At 42.8% G+C, this 17,493-nt stretch overlaps 1 long non-coding RNA gene across 1 annotated transcript in view; it reads right to left on the bottom strand.

Moving 5' to 3' along the window:
• Window positions 1-880: 880 nt before the first annotated feature.
• Window positions 881-17,493, bottom strand: part of LOC132402444 (uncharacterized) — a 176,222-nt gene continuing 159,609 nt past the window's right edge. Inside the window, exons 2-3 of the long non-coding RNA XR_009514900.1 lie at window positions 8,930-9,109; window positions 881-2,318 (exon numbers count right to left, since the gene is read on the bottom strand). This is a non-coding gene — a long non-coding RNA (uncharacterized LOC132402444). The remainder of the gene's footprint in view (window positions 2,319-8,929; window positions 9,110-17,493) is intronic.

Here is a 17,493-nt window from a genome sequence, read left to right as displayed (position 1 = left end):
TCTGTACAAACTCCACTCTCTGATTAAAGAACGTACCTCTGACAATCCTCCCCTTTACTTTTCTCCAATCACCTTAAAACTCTGCACCCTTGTGTTAGCCATTTCCGTCCTGGGGAAAATGCCTCTGGCTATCCACTCCATCTATGCCTCTTACCATCTTGTTCACCTCTATCAAGTCACCTTGCATGTCCTTCATTCCAAAGAGAAAAGCCATAGCTCACTCAATCTCTCCTCAAAAGACATGTTCTCTACTCCAAGCAGCATCTTGGTAGATCTCCTCTGCCCCCTCTCTAAAGCTCCAAATTTCTTCCTGAAATGAGGTGACTAGTGCTGAGCACAATACTCCAAGTGTGGTCTAACCAGGGTTTTATAGAGCTGCAGCATTACCTCACGACTCTACAACTCAATCCCTGACTAATGAAGGCCAGCACACCACACACCTTCTTAACCACACTGTCAAGTTTCACGGTGTTGTTAGTCTATGGTTCAGCTAATGGACCATAACACAAATTTGCAGGCTAAACTTGGCACAATGTGCAGTCATCATTTTTTTTTAAGTGCGACTTTAAGAATAAAGACACTTCAGAATAAAGTTGTACTAAGTTGTTGGTTGTTTGTGGTGGCAGCCCTGTATCCGAGTCAGATGAGTGTGAGTACTGTGGTGATGGGATCAAGAAACAAGAGTTCAAATCCATAATAACAATTGATAAGCTAAAATTAATGAATGACATCTAGAATAAAAAGCTGGTATCAGTGAATCGGAATCAGGTTTAATATCACTGGCATATGTTGTCCAAATTTGTTGCTTTGTGTCAGCAGTGCAGGGCAATACATAAAATGTACAATAATTACAATGAGAAATACAGACACAGTAGATAGAGTAAGAAATATATGTACAGATGTATAATTAAATGAATCATGCAAAAACAGAGTAACAATAGTGAGGAAGTGCTGATAGGTTCATTGGCTGTTCAGAAATCTGACGGTGGAGGGGAAGAATTGGAAGAAGCTGTTCTGAAAGCATTAAGTATGTGATAATAACTAAAAAACTACTGGATTTTTATAGAATTCTCTCTAGATCATTGATGGGCAGTGATAGTTCAGCACAGTACAGATGGGCCAAAGTGCTCTGTATCTTGATGACTATATGACTACAAAATATCCGTATACATTAATGGGAAGTTAGCCAGTGGGACTGAAGTGAGAAAGCACGGGGTCCATGCATAACATCATTTAAAGTGTCCATCTGAGGGCAGAATTTCCAGCCTTGCACAGAGCCTGGTTTGCGGCACGCACACATCTGGAATCCCAGTTAAACAGTTGACTGTGGTCGGTGAAAAGCCCAAAATTATCTTGCATCTGTCTATGGGAGTATTTTACTTCAAGATTAATGTGAAAAGTAAGAGACAGAACAGTCTGATCTTTGAAACTAAAACCTATGATTCACACTCCCAGCCAGTCAGAAACTCAGCTGAGACCAAATTCAGTCACTGAAGTAACCCGAGCAATGCAAGGATTCTTTGTTGCCTGAAGGTCCCCTTTCCCCTCACCAACGGCATGGCAATTTTTAATACTGCTGAAGATAGTGCCAGCAAACACTGTGACCAAAGATGATGTCCGTCAGACAGTTCACAAAACTACTTAGTTCACTTCTTTTACTTCTTCTTCTTTCAAATATGTTATTGGTATGATTGGAGCCTGTGATCTTCACTTTGATGGTGTGTTTTCAGTCAAATTGCTCCAAGGGAGTTCAGTGAGGTTTCGAGCGAAGTGTGTGGAGGTGGGGCGTAAGCCCACAATCGACTCCATTTACTGCCGATCTCACTGAGGAAGATTGAAATCAGTGAGGACAAGAGCAGAAGGCAAGCGCACTCTCAGCACCATCTGACCTGTCTGTCTCCCTCCCTCATACTCGTTGCTGTGGGAGGAGGGTGCCTGCGGTGAAACAGTCCCTCTCGCTCGAAGCTGCTGGAAGATGGTGCCAGAGTCTTGGTTTTTGGGCAAAGTTTAATCACTGTGGTTTGTGGATTAGACTCTGTGGTTTATGTTATGATGTGTTTCCGGTTTCTGCTCAGTCCTCTTCTGTTGATATTTTGTACGGTTTTGCTCGGAGTGGACGGGCTCTGCGGCCTGCAGTTAATGAACATTATACGCTGAGTTGAACTGAACATTCCTGGACTGTTCTGATGACTTTGTGGTTTGGAGTTTTATATTCTATGTTTTTCACTTGTTTTTTGTTGATTTGTTCTTTATTCGCACATAGGAGGGGAAATTGATGTGCTTTTTTGAACGAGTTCCATGCTTTGTTTTGTGCCTGTCTGTGAAAAGATGAATCTCAGGATTGTATACAGCATACAGTTGCAAGAAAAAGTTTGTGACCCCTTTGCAATTAACTGTATTCATTACTCATAAAATGTGGTCTGATCTTCATCTATAGTGATGCTAGAAAGTTTGTGGACCCTGCAGAATTTTCTCTATTTCTGTATAATATGACCTAAAATATGATCAGATCTAGTCCTAAAACTAGATAAAGAGAACCCAATTAAATAAATAGCCCAAAAACATTATACTTGTTCATTTATTTATTGAGAAAAATGATCCAGTATTACATTTTCCTCTCACCCTACCTTCCATGAACACCCCATCTCACCCACCTCCTTTGACACAGTCAACGCTTTCCCCCCTCTGATCCCAGCTCTCATCCAAACAGGGTCTTCACCATCCCCCCCAGCCTTCCCCTCTCTGAGGCAGAACATTCTGTCCTCAGTAAGGGCCTCACCTTTGTCCCCTTGCACCCACACCTCAGTGCGTTCCATGCCCACCATGTCGCTCAGCTCTTCCTCCGCTGCCTCTGTCTCTGGGCCTACCTCTTTGACATGGAGTCTTTTTCCATCTTCAACCCTCCTCCTCTTCCTGGATACTCCACTCTGGTCTTCTGCCAGCTCTGGACCTTTTTCATTGCCAACTGCCGACAGGACATCATCCATCTTGACTTCACCAGTCCTCTCTCCATTTCCAATGCTCAGCTCTCCACTCTCTAATCCTAACCTCACCATCAAACACACAGATAAAGTGGGTGATGTAGTAGTTTGGCAGACTGACCTCTACCTTGCTGAGCTCAACAACTGCTAGACACATCCTCTAACTTATCCCTCAAACAGGACTCCACTAAGGAGCACCAGGCCATTGTCTCCCACACCATTACTGACCTTAATAACTCTGGGGATCTCCCATCCACTGCCACCAACTTCATGGTTCCCTTAACCCTCACCTCTCATTTCTACCTCCTACCCCACATTCACAAACCAGTCTGTCCAAGTAGAGCCATTGTTTACCTGTTTACCTTGACTCAGTTTAATACCCCCTGCTCCAGTCCCTTCCTACCAACATCTGTGACACTTCACATGCTCTTGATCTTTTCAATGATTTCAAATTCCCTGGCCCCGATCATCTTACTTTCGCCATGGATATCCAGTCCCTATACTCCTCCATCCCCCACCAGGAAGAGCTCAATGCTCTCCATTTCTCTCTGGCCACCAAACCCAACCAGTTCCCTCCACCACCACTCTCCTCCATCTAGCGGAACTTGTCTTCACTCTAAATAATTTCTCATTTGTCTCCTCCCATTTCACTCAAACTTGCATGGATCCCAGATATACCTGCCTGTTGGTCAGATACATGAAACAGTCTACGTTCCAAGTCTACACTAGCATCGCTCCTCAATTTTTCTTACTCTACATTGACAACCACATTGGCACTGCTTCCTGCACCCACGTGGAGCTCGTCAACTTCATCAACTTTTCCTCCAACTTCTACTCTGACTTCAGATTTACTTGGTCCATCTCTGACACCTCCCTTCCCTTTCTCGATCTCTCTGTCTCTATCTCTAGAGATAGCTTATCTACTGAAGCCTATTATAAACTCATTGATTCTCACAGCAACCTGGACTATACCTCTTCCCACACTGTTACATGCAGAAATGCCATCCCTTTCCCTCAATTCCTCCATCTCCATTGCATCTGCTCCATGAGGGGTTTCATTCGGGAACTAAGGAGGTCTTCTCCTTCTTCAAAGAAAGGGCTTCCCTTCCTCCACCTTCAATTGTGGCCTCAACTGCATCTCTTCCATTTCGTACATGCCTGCCTTCACCCCATCCTTCCACCACCCCACCAGAGATAGGGTTCCTCTTGTCCTCACCTATCACCACACCAGCTTCTGCTGCGAACACATAATTGCACATAGCTTCCGCCATCTCCAATGGGATCCCACCACCAAGCACATCTTTGTCTCTCCCCAACTTTCTGCTTTCCGCAGGGATCATTCCTACACAGTTCCCTTGTCTGTTCATCCCTCACCACTGATCACCCTCCTTGTACTTACCCGTACAAGCGGAACAAGTACCACACCTGCCCCTACACCTCCCTCACTATCAATCCGGGCCCCAAACAGTCCTCCTAGGTGGGGTGACACTTCACCTGTGAGTCTGTTGGGATCATCTACTGTACCCAGTGCTCCCAGTGTGGCCTCCTGTACATTGGTGATAGATTGGGATACTGCTTTGCTGAGCACATACTCTCCATCCGCCAGAAAAAGCAGATCTTTCAGTGGCACCTGTTTTAATTCCAGTCCCCATTCCCATTCCTACATGTCAGTCCATGACCTCCTCTACTGTTCCAATGAGGCCACACTCAGGTTGAAGAAGCAGTACCTTATATTCTGTGTGGGCAGCCTCCAACCTGATGGCATGAACATCGATTTTGTGAACTTCTGGGAATACACCCACCCCCCCCTTTCAACATTCCCCATTCCCATTCCCTCTCTCAGCTTATCTGCTTACCTGCTCATCACCTCCTTCTTGTGCTCCTCCCCCTTTTCTTTCTTCCTTGGCCTGTACTAATCAATTTCCCCGCTCATTACTTCACCCATCCCCCTCCCCATTTCACCTATCACCTTGAGGTTTTCCTCTGCTCCCCCACTTTCTTACTTTGACTCCTCATCTTTTTTTCTTCCAGTCCTGATGATGGATCTCAGCCTGAAACATTGACTGTACTCTTTTCCATGGATTCTTCCTGACCTGCTGAGTTTCCACCAGCATTTTGTGGATGTTGCTTGGAGTTCCAGTATCTGTGGATTATCTTTTCTTTGTGATTGGACCAATAATACATGTATTTGTTGGAAGAAGTATGTGAACTCTGGGGTAACACCTTCTATTTGGAGTCAGGTGTTCCAATCAATGACGTGAGGTATGAGGTTTGAGGTGGAGGTTATAGAGATGCCCTGCCCTATAAAAAAGACTCACAAAGCCATGTTACTGACAGAGCCTGCTCTTCTCAAAAAAGATCTGTTTATGTGCACCATGCCTCGATCTGAACAACTTTCAGGGGACCTTTGAAGAAGAATTGTAGAGGTGCATGAAGCTGGATAAAGCTACAAAAGCATTTCTAAAGAGCTGAGAGTTCATCAGTCAACAGTAAAGGAAATTGTCTACAAATGAAGGAGTGTTGCTACTCTTACTGAGAGCAAGAGCACAACGTACAGTGCTGAAGGAGGTGAAAAAGAAACCAAGGGTAACAGCAAAGACCTGCAGAAATCCCTAGAACTTGCTGAAGTCTCTGTTTATGTGTATTTCTGCCAAGAAGTTCAACTTCTGTTTCGTGTGTCCAGAAAACATTGTCCCAGAAGTGTTGTAGAACATCCAGGTGGTCTTTTGCAAAATTAAGAAAAACTCTATAAGAAAAACACTGAACAAAAATGGTGCTCATGGAAGGACACCAGGAGGAAATTACTGCTCTCCAAAATATACATTGCTACACATCTCAAGTTTGCAAAAGACCACCTGGATGTTCTACGACACCTCTGGGACAATGTTCTGTGGACAGATGAAACAGAAGTTGAACTTTTTGGCAGAATTGCACATTGTTATTTTTGGAGGGAAAAGGACACCAGCACCAAAACCTCATTCCAACTATGAAGCATGGTGGAAGGAGCATCATGGTTTGGGGCTGCTTTGCTGCCTCAGGGCCTGGAGAGCTTGCAATTGTTGAGGGAATAATGAGTTCAAAATTGTATCAAAACATTTTACAGGAGAATGTCAGGGTAGCAGTCCGTTACCTGAAGCTCAGTAGAAGCTGGATAATGCATGAAGACAATGATCTGAAAGACAAGTGTAAATTAACAACAGAATGGCTGTAAAAGAAGAAAACCTGTGTTTTGGAAGGCCAAGCCAAAATCCTGAGGTTAATCCTGTAGAAATGGCGTGGAAGGACATGAAGCAAGCAGTTTGATCAAGGAAACCCAACAACATCCCAGAGCTGAAGCAGTTTTGTAAGGAGGAATGGTCTAAGATTCTTCCAAGCAACGTACAGAACTGATCAGCAATACTGGAAACATGTGGTTGAAGTTATTGCTGTACAAGAAGATCACACAAACTACTGAAAGCAAAGGCTCACATACATTTTCCAAGAAATGCATGTATATCAGATGATTTTCTAAATAAATGAATATAATAAGTATAAAGTTTTTGTGTTATTTATTTAACTGGGTTCTTTTTATCTAGTTTTAGGACTGATCACAGTTTAGGTCATATTTATGCAGAAATAGAGAAAATTCTATGGGGGTCACAAACTTTCTAGCACCACTGTATATATTTTGATAATAAATAAATGTATTTCACACTATGTGCATTGTAACTTTGTACTTTGAAAGACCATATGCAAAAAAGCATGAATTCCTTTTGCAAGACACTCACAAAACACCGGAGGAACTCAGCAGGTCAAGCAGCACCTAAAAGAATGAACAGTCAACATTTCTGGCTGAGACCCATCTTCATACCACCTCTTTGCCTGTCAGAATTTAATCATTACATCATTAGGAGTGGCCCGGTAACACAGCACTTAACATAATGCTTCACAGCACCAGCCATCGGTGATCGGGATTCAATACCCACTGCTCCCTGAAAAGAGTTGGTACTTCCCTTTGTGATCTCCGAGTGCTCCGCTTTTCTTCCCACATTCCAGAGGCACACAGAATAGGGTTAGCAAGTTGTGGTGTCAGAAGTATGGTGGCACTTAAGGGCTGCACACAGCACATCCTCAGACTGTGCTGGTCAGTGATGCAAATGATGAATTTCATCGTATGTTTTGATGTACCGTATATGTGACAAATAAAACTGATCTGTATCTTGAGTTGTTAAAATTGTCGAAGTCAGTGACCAAGGTTAACATGTAGTGTTACCCACGGAGTTACACTGAGATTGAACAATGCTCCATTCAGGATCGGTTTATTTAAACTTATTTGAACAAGAGGCTGCTTTTCCGAGGAGGAAGCCTGTGGTTGGAATCCTGGCTAACTGCTCGTGGCACTTCTTAAGTTGGTCAGGAAGCTGTACTAACAAAATGGCCACTTCAGGAAATTAGTGCTACCACAATATCTGGGTTTAAATCCAGAGCACGTTGCATGGAAGTCTTTGCTGCAAGAATTCCACACTTAGTGAATCTGGAACAGTTTCAGTCCAGTTCCTGGTGAGTCGGAACTAAGTAACAGTCATTATTGAGGATACATCTTTAGCCAATTTCATTCCTTCCACATGGAGTAAAAGCCCTAAGCCCATAAGACATAGGAGGAGAATTAGGCCATTTAGCGCATCAAGTCTGATCTGCTATTTCATCATGACTGATTCATTTCCCACTCAACCTCATTCTCCTCCCTTCTCTCCGTAGCCTTTCAAAAATCTATCAGCCTCCACCTTAAAAATACCCAAAGGCTTGGCCTCCACAGCCACCTGTGGCAACAAATTCCACAGATTCACTACCGTCTGGCTAAAGAAATTCCTCCTCATCTCTGTTATAAGTATCTGAGGTTGTGCCCTCTGGTCCTAGCCTCTCCCCCCAATAGGAAATAAACTCCCCACATCCACTCTAGCTGGGCCTTTCAACATTCAATAGCCATCAATGTAACCCCCCACCGCCACCACTTCATTCTTCTAAATTCCAGTGAGTACATGCCCAAAGCCATCAAACGCTGCTCATATGATAAGCCTTTCATTCTTGGAATCATTTACATGAACCGTCTCCAATGTCAGCACATCCTTTCTCAGATAAGGGGTCCAAAACTGCTCACAATTCTCCAAGTGAGGGCTCGCCAGCTTTTTGGCTTAAACTGATCCTAACTGTTGACTCTAACTTAGTTCAAACACCAGGAATTGGACTGAAACTGTTCCAGATTCACTAACCGTGGAATTTTTACAGCGGAGACTTCAGTGCAACATGCCTGGGATTTAAACCCAGACCATACAAAACCTCAGCATTACATCCTTGTTTTTATATTCTCATCCTCTTGAAATGAATGTTAACATTGCATTTGCCTTCCTCTCCATCAACTCAACCTGCAAGTTAACCCTTAGGGAATCCTGCACAAGAACTCCCAAGTCCCTTTGCACCTTGGATTTTTGAATGTTTTCCCTTTTAGAAAGTAGTCTACCTTTTTATTCTTTCTACCAAAGTGCGTGACCTTACATTTCCGTCTGCCACTTCTTTGCCCATTCTTGTAATGTAAGTCCTTCTGCAGCATTCCTGCTTTCTCAACACGACCTGTCTCTCCTCTTATCCTTGTACCTTCCGCAAACTAAGCCACAAAGCCAACAATTTCATCATCCGAGACGTTGACATAGAGTGTAAAAAGAAGTGGTCCGAACATCGACCCCTGTGGAACTTGTCACCAGCAGCCAACCAGAAAAACCTTGTCAAAGGACTTTTGAAAATCCTAGGTCAAAACATCCACCAACTTTCCCTTGTTATTTCTTCCTTGTCCCCCCATTACTACCTCGCCAGCAGAATGATATCCACTGCTGCATCTCTTTTACTCTTTCTATATCAGGTCTTAGCTGAAAAAAACTTTTGGTATACCTTTTGATGTTGTGGGGCTAGCTTACCTTTAAACTTAACCTTTTCCACCCTTATGGCTTTTTTTAAAAACTGCCAATAGTTTCAATGGTAAAGAGTGCCAGGAGGAAGGACCACAGGGTCTCCAGGCTGCAGAAAGTTGCAAACTCGTCCAGCTCCATCATGGGCACAACCTCCACAGAATCCAGGACATCTTCAAAAGGTGATGCCTGAAAAAGATGACATCCATCATTAAGGAACCCCACCACCCAGGACATGCCTTCATCTCATTGCTACCATCAAGGAGGAGCTACAGGAGTCTTCAAGCACACACTCAATGCTTTACGAGCAGTTTCTTCCCATCCACTATCAGATTCCTGAATGGACATGTACTCATGTACACTATCTCAATATTATTTTTGTTCTCTTCTTGCCCTACTTATTTAACTTAATTATTGTAATTATAGTTTTAAAAATTTTTATCTGTTGCAATGCATGGCTGCTGAAAACAACAAATTTCATGATATATGCCAGTGATTTTAATCCTGACTCTGATTCTGAAAATTGCTCTGTTTGCAAAAAGTCAGACAAGTCCACTCCAGCTAGTTACCACCCAACCAGCCTGGCAAGCTGATGAGAGTTGTTTTCAACAATGCTATCAGGCAGCATGGGCAGCAGGGTAGCAGAGTGATTAACGCATCACTCTACAATGCCAGCAATCAACAGTCGGTGGTAAATTTCCACTGCTCTTTGTAAGGAGTTTGTATGTTCTGCTGTGACTTCATGGGTTTCCTCCACGTGCTCTGGTTTCCTCCCGCATTCCAAAGATGTGCTGGTTAGCGTTGGCGAGTTGTGGGCATGCTATGTTGGTGCTGGAAACACCGTGACACTTGCGGCTGCCGAGCGCAATCCTCTCTAAGTTGATTTGAAGCAAATGACGGAGTTCACTATATGGGATAAATAAAGCTAATCTTTATCTTTATCCATACTTTCTCACCAATAATGCACTGCTCAAGTTGCTCAGTTTGAGTTTTGCCGGCACCACTTGGCTCCGGAAAACATTGCAGCCTTCTTCCAAACATTGACCAAAGAGATAACATCAAGAAATAAAAACAGAAAACTCTGTAGCCACTCAACAACTCAGCAGAGCTTGCGAAGACAGAATCTGAATTAATATTTCAGGTGGATGTCTTAGTTATAGAGTCAAGTTCAGGTTTAATTGTCATTCAACCACACACTTAAATACAGCCAAATGAAACTTCTGTGCAAAACCAAAGTGCAAAATGCAGTACCAAAAGTCAAACGCAGCATAAGACACAGTATAAGATATCTATAAAATACAGTCATATAAAAAAATATAGTCGCAGTCCCTGAGTGCATGAATGTTGTGTCAGTCTGTTGTTGAACACAATACAGCCAAGCGAACACCGGAGGCAGCGCCAACTCCAGCCACACCACCTCTGGTGAGAGCACGGTCTCCACTACCCCCACTTTTGGTGGCTGAAAACAGTCGACACTGCAACTTGAGACCCCAGTCCTCATTACAACGGAGGCCACACGGCTCCCCTGCCATCCACCAAAATAGCTGTGCATCGGAAATGCAGCATTCCGCATTAGCAGCACACAGAAAACTACAGCAAAGAAACAAGCCCTTCATTCCATCTTGGCCATGCTGAACTGTGATTCTGCTTGACCACACCTGGACCGTAGCCTTCCATGCCCCTCCCATCCATGTACTTACCTAAACCTCTCTTAAGTGGAACCCACTTCCTCTGGCCGCTCATTTCACACCCTCACCACCATCTGAATGAAGAAGTTCCCCTTCAGATTCCCTTAAATAGAAACATAGACACGTAGAAAACCTACAGCACAATACAGGCCCTTCGGCCCACAATGCTGTGATGAACATGTACTTACTTTAGCAATTACCTAGGCTTACCCATAGACCTCTACTTTTCTTAGCTCCATGTACCTATCCAAAAGTCTCTTAAAAGACCCTGTTGTATCTGCCTCCACCACAGTCACCAGCAGCCCATTCCACACACTCACCACTCTCTGTGTAAATAACTTATCTCTGACATACCTACTTACAAGCACTTTAAAATTGCGCTCTCTCATACTAGCCATTTCAGCCCTGGGGAAGAGCCTCTGACTATCCACACTATCAATGCCTCTCATCATCTTGTACACCTCTATCAGGTCACCTCTCATCCTCCTTCGCTCCAAAGAGAAAAAGCTGAGTTCACTCAACCTATTCTCATAGGGCATGATCCCCAGTCCAGGCAACTTCCTTGTAAATCACCTCTGCACCCTTTCTATGGTTTCCACATCCTTCCTGTAGTGAGGCGACCAGAACTGAGCACAGTACTCCAAGTGGGATCTCACCAGGGTCCTATATAGCTGCAACATTACCTCTCAGCTCCTAAATTCAATTCCACGATTGATAAAGGCCAATGCACCATATGCCTTCTTAAACAGAGTCACTGCGCAGCAGCTTTGACTCAAACCCCAAGATTCCTCTGATCCTCCACACTGCCAAGAGTCTTATTATTAATACTATATTCTGCCATCATATTTCACCTACCAAAATGAAACACCTCACCCTTATCTGGGTTGAACTCCATCTGCTACTTCTCATCCCAGTTTTACATTCTATCAATGTCTTGCTGTAACCTCTAACAGCTCTTCACACTAACCACAACACTCCCAACCTTTGCGTCATGAGCAAGTTTACTAACCCATTCCTCTACTTCCTCATCCAGGTCATTTATAAAAATCACGAAGAGTAGGGGTCCCAGAACAAATCCCTGAGGCACACCACTAGTCACCGACCTCCATGCAGAATATGACCCGTTTACAACCAGTCTTTGTCTTCTGTGGGCAAGCCAGTTCTGGATCCACAAAGCAATGTCCCCTTGAACCCCATATTTCCTTACTTTCTCAATAAGCCTCGCATGGGGTACCTTATCAAGTACCTTGCTGAAATCCATATACACTACATCTACTGTTCTTCCTTCATCAATATATTTAGTCACATCCTCAAAAAATTAAATCAGGCTCGTAAGGCATGACCTGCCTTTGACAAAGCCATGCTGACTATCCCTAATCCTATTATGCCTCTCTAAATGTTCATAAATCCTGCCAGCCAGGATCTCCTCCATCAACTTACCAACCACTAAAGTATGTCTCACTGGTCTATAATTTCCTGGGCTATCCCTACTCCCTTTCTTGAATAATGGAACCACAGCTGCAAGCCTCCAATCCTCCGGAACCTCTCCCATCTTCATTGATGATGCAAAAATCATCACTAGAGGCTCAGCAATCTCCTCCTTCGCCTCCCACAGGAGCCTGGGGTACATCTCGTTCCGACCCGGTGACTTATCCAACTTGATGCTTTCCAAAAGCTCCAGCACATCCTATTCCTTAATATCTACATGCTGAAGCTTTTCAGTCCACTGTAAATCATTCTTACAATTGCCAAGATCCTTCTCTGTAGTGAATACTGAAGCAAAATACTCATTAAGTACCTCTGCTATCTCCCTCGGTTCCATACAGACTTTTCTACTATTACACTTGATTGGTCCTAATCTCTCACATCTTATCCTCTTGCTCTTCACATACTTGTAGAATACCTTAGGGTTTTCCTTAATCCTGTCGGCCAAGGCCTTCTCATGGCCCTTTCTGGCTCTCCTAATTTCATTCTTGAGCTCCTTCCTGACAGCCTTATAATCTTCTAGATTCATATCATTCCCTAGATTTTGAACCTTTTGTAAGCTCTTCTTTTCTTCTAGACTAGATTTACAACAGCCTTTGTACACCAAATATTTCAGCTTTCACCCATAAGCTATGACCTCTAATTCTAGTCTCATCCACTTATGTGGAATAAGCCAGCTTGCACTTACTCTATGTATACTTTTCAGAATTTTATATTCCTCTCTCAAATCTCCCTCATGCTCTATGCTCCAAGGAATAAAGATCTAACCTATTCAGCCCATCCCTATAAATCAGGTCGTCTTGGTAAAATCTTAGTAAGTTTTTTCTGTACTCTCTCAATCTTATTGATATCATTCCTGTTAGTAGATGACCGGAACTGCATGCAATACTCCAGACTAGGCCTCATTAGTGTCAACATAACATGTCAACTCCTTGTACTCAATATGTTGATATGAAGGCCAATGTGGTAAAAGCTCTCTTTATGACCTTATCTACCTGTGAAGCCACTTTCAAAGAATTAAGTATCTGTATACCCAGATCCCTCTGTTCTACCACTCTGCTCAGTGCCCGACCACTCACCGCATAAATTCTACCCTGGTTGGTCCTCTGATAGCCCAACACCTCACATAAACTGCATCAAATTTCATCTCCCAAGTTCAGTTCATTTTTTAGCTGGTCCAGATCCTGCTGCAAGCTTTGATACTCTTCCTTACTGCTGACTACACCCCAAATCTTGGTGTCATACAGAAGTTTGCTGATTCAGTTTACATTATCATCCAGATCGTAGATACAGATGACAAATAACAGTAGATTCAGCACTGATCCCTGTGACACACCACTAGTCATAGAATTCCTTCCAGTCAGAGAGGCAGGCATCTACCACTCTCTGGCTTCCTGCACAAAGTTCTTGATTATGAGTGCCAAGTGACTGAATCTTTTTGATTAACCTCCTATGCGGAACATTATGAAAGGCCTTGCCAAAGTCTATGTATAGGAATTTGTTTCATAGCGTTATTCTGTCTATGACAGTACAGGAACTATAGCTCAAATACTGAACATAAATGGACCTAATTGCTTTGCTAATTGTCATTACAACCCAAGGTCTTATGCTGTACCTGTCCACCAAAGCAGATTGTCACTAGAAATTACCTTGAATACCCTACTTTATTAATTGTGATGGATGGTCAGCTGGGCAAGGAGTGAGCTCCTAGATTTAGTGGGATTGTCCACAATAATCTGGTGAGCTAGAGGTAAAGATTTGTGGCCAGTAATTCTGGAATAGCATGGAAGCATAGCAGTTTGTGCAATCACTTTACATGGAGGGGGTTCAACTCCCGTCAATGTCTATAAGGAGTATGTGTGATCTCCATGTGCTTCATAGTTCCCTTCCACATTCCAAAGACCTACAGTTAGTGTTAGCAAGTTGTGGACTTGTAATGTTGGTGACAGAATTGTGGCAATAACTGCGGGGTGCCCAGCACACTCCTGGTTTGATTTGACACAAACAATGCATTTCACTCTATATTTTGATGTTTGATGTGTATGTGACAAATCAAGCTAATGTCTCTCTTTAAGGGCATCCAGAGCTGAGGTAGGATAACATTGGCAGAAGGTAGACACAGTAATCAATGCCAGGAGTGAGTCACCAAGAACATTTAAGAAAATCCACAAAAATAAAATCAAGAATTCACTTATGTGGTCCAGAGCATGCGGTCAGACATAGAAATATGTAGAATGTCAGTGAAAAATGGCCCTAAACTATGGAATTTGGGAGTCATTGATTAAGGCTGGTAGAGATACATTCTGTGAATTTGTAACACAGTGTGAGTGTAAGCAGATATTGAATAGGGTCAGTATAACCCCAGATCAAAAACTCAAGAGATTCTGCCAGTGCTGGAAACCCAGAGTAGCAGATATAAAATGCTGGAGGAACTCAGCAGGTCAGGCAGCCTCGATGGAGAGGAATAAAAATTCCATGCTTTAGACCAAGACCCTTCATCGGGCCCCCTGACCAAGAGAAGGTCATTGGCAAAGAGCTACCTCCATGATTTTTCCACGTCAAGGCTCTATCTGGAAAACAGTTCTGTGTAAGCGTAGAAAAGTGTGACTCCCAAGTTTTACAACAGTTATTATACATGAATGGTCTGGATGATGGGGTGGTAACTTGGATGAGTAAGTATGCAGATGATATTAAGATAGGTGGCATTGTGGATAATGAAGTAGGTTTTCAAAGCTTGCAGAGAGATTTAGGCCAGTTAGAAAAGCGGGCTGAAAGAAGGCAGATGGAGTTTAATGCTGATAAGTGTGAGGTGCTACATTTTGGTAGTACTAATCAAAATAGGACATATGTGGTAAATGGTAGGACATTGAAGAATGCAGTAGAACAGAGTGATCTAGGAATAATGGAATAATCTGAAGGTGAAATCTCATGTGGATAGGGTGGTGAAGAAAGCTTTTGGTATGCTGGCCTTTATAAATCAGAGCATTGAGTATAGGAGTTGGGATGTAATGTTAAAATTGTACAAGACATTGGTGAGGCCAAATTTGGAGTATTGTGTACAGTTCTGGTCACTGAATTATAGGAAAGATGTCAACAAAATAGAGAGAGTACAGAGAAGATTTACTAGGATGTTACCTGGGTTTCAGCACCTAAGTTACAGAGAAAGGTTGAACAAGTTAGGTCTTTATTCTTTGAAGCGTAGAAGGTTGAGGGGGGGATAGAGGGGGATAGATAGAGTTGACATGGATAGGCTTTTTCCATTGAGAGTAGGGGAGATTCAAACAAGAGGACATGAATTGAGAGTTAGGGGGCAAAAGTTTAGGGGTAACATGAGGGGAATTTCTTTACTCAGAGAGTGGTAGCTGTGTGGAACAAGCTTCCAGTAGAAGTGGTAGAGGCAGGTTCGATATTGTCATTTAAAGTAAAATTGGATAGGTATATGGACAGGAAAGGAATGGAAGGTTATAGGCTGAGTGCAGGTCAGTGGGACTAGCTGAGAGTAAGCATTTGGCATTGACTAGAAGGGCCAAGATGGCCTGTTTCTGTGCTGTAATTGTTATATGGTTATATGGTTATTTTTGGTTTAGTGTCATGAATAGAGGTGCATAACATGTTTCCTAGTGGTCGCGATATGTACGTGCAATTGTTCAATGTGTCTCCTTGTGGTTACAATTCATTGCACGATTCGGGAAGCTGCTCTGGTGTAGCATTATTTGAATACGGGCTATCTGATTGGGTAACTCTTATCTACAAATTTGAATGGAAATGAAGTGTTTTTTTATCTATGGTATAAAAAGAGTTGAACAAGTAAGTTTGACATTTTTGAACTTTATTCTTTCCCCTTCTTTGGTCTTTTTTATTACATTGCTGCTATTGGCAGTTTCCAATCCTCTCTCCTCAATTAATGCTTAATGAAAGATCATGAAGCAACAAGTTTTGTGCCACTTCCTTGACTTCTGAAAGAACCTTAGATCAAAAACATCGGAAGCTAATAGCAGATGATAACTGCTTCATATCCCCAATCACCTTCATACACTTTTGAAAGTTCACTACCTGTAATCTCTAGAGGTCTCTTATTCAGTTCTGCACCTCATTCCACATACATACCACGGCTTGTGTAAAAAACTTGACCATCAGATTCCTATTATGGAAATTGGGAGGTTATGGTGAACAGCTGGAAGTGGTAGTATATAGTAATACCAATGGTGCAGTAAGCAAAGGAGTGAGGTCCTGAAGGGAGAATATAAGAAGATAAGTAGGTCGCAGAAAAGTAGGACTCAATGGAAATAATCTCTGGATTGCTGCCCATGCCACAGACCAGAGAAGGTAAGAGTAGGATGATTTGGCAAATGAATCCATGGATGAGGAATTGGTACAAGGAGAAGGGTTTCAGAATTCTGCATAATCGTGATCTCTTCTGGGGAAGGTATGACCTGTACAAAAAAGACAGGTTACACCTGAACTCAAAGGGCAGGAACACCCTTGCAGGTAAGTTTGCTAGGGCTGCTTGGGAATGTTTAAACTAAATTGGCAGCAGGATAGGAACCAGAGTGCTAAGGCTGAGGATGAGACAGGTGCTATACAAGTAGATACAGTGTATAGTTGGACTGTCAGGAAGGACAGATGGTTGATAGGACGGAATTGCAGTTGGTAGGATGAGATGAAGTGTAACACAGAGACAAAATTGAAAAGACTGATGAAAATAGAACTAAAGGTGTTATATATGAATGCACGCTATTTTCAGAATAAGGTACATGATCTTGCTGCGCAGTTAGAGATTGGTTGTGGGCATCAGTAAGTCAAGGCTGAAAGATCATAGTTGGGAGCTTAACAGTCAAGGACACGCATCATGTTGAAAGGACAGGCAGATAGACAAAGGGTTGGAGAAGGTCCAAAAAATGAAATTGAATCATTAGAAAGAGGTGACATAGGATCAGAAGATATAGAATCCTTGTGGGTAGAGTTAAGAAACTGCAATGATAAAAAGATTCTGACAGTACTTATATGGAGACCTCCAAACAGCAGCCAGGATGTGGGCTACAAATTACAACAGGAGTTAGAACAGGCATGTAAAGAAGTCCAATGTTAAAATAATCATGGCGGATTTCAATATGTATGTCGAGTTGGAAAATCAGGTTAGTAATGGTCACAAGAGAGGGGTTTCCAGAATGTCTATGGGATGGCTTTTTAGAGCAGCTCATTCAGGAAAGGCAATTCTGGATTAAGTGTTGTGTCATGAACCAGATTTCATTAGGGAGCTGAAGGTAAAGGAACCTTTAGGAGGCAATGATCAGAATATGTTGGTACTCACCCAGCAGCTTGAAAGGGAGAAGGTAAAGTCAGATGTGTCAGTATTATAGTGGAGTAAGGGGAAATTACGATTCTGATAAACCTGATTCC

Source organism: Hypanus sabinus, chromosome 12 (genome assembly GCF_030144855.1).
Source record: "Hypanus sabinus isolate sHypSab1 chromosome 12, sHypSab1.hap1, whole genome shotgun sequence".
Classification (NCBI taxonomy): domain Eukaryota; kingdom Metazoa; phylum Chordata; class Chondrichthyes; order Myliobatiformes; family Dasyatidae; genus Hypanus; species Hypanus sabinus.
The sequence above is the reverse complement of the archived record's forward strand: the minus strand, read 5'-3'. Positions and strand labels throughout refer to the sequence as shown.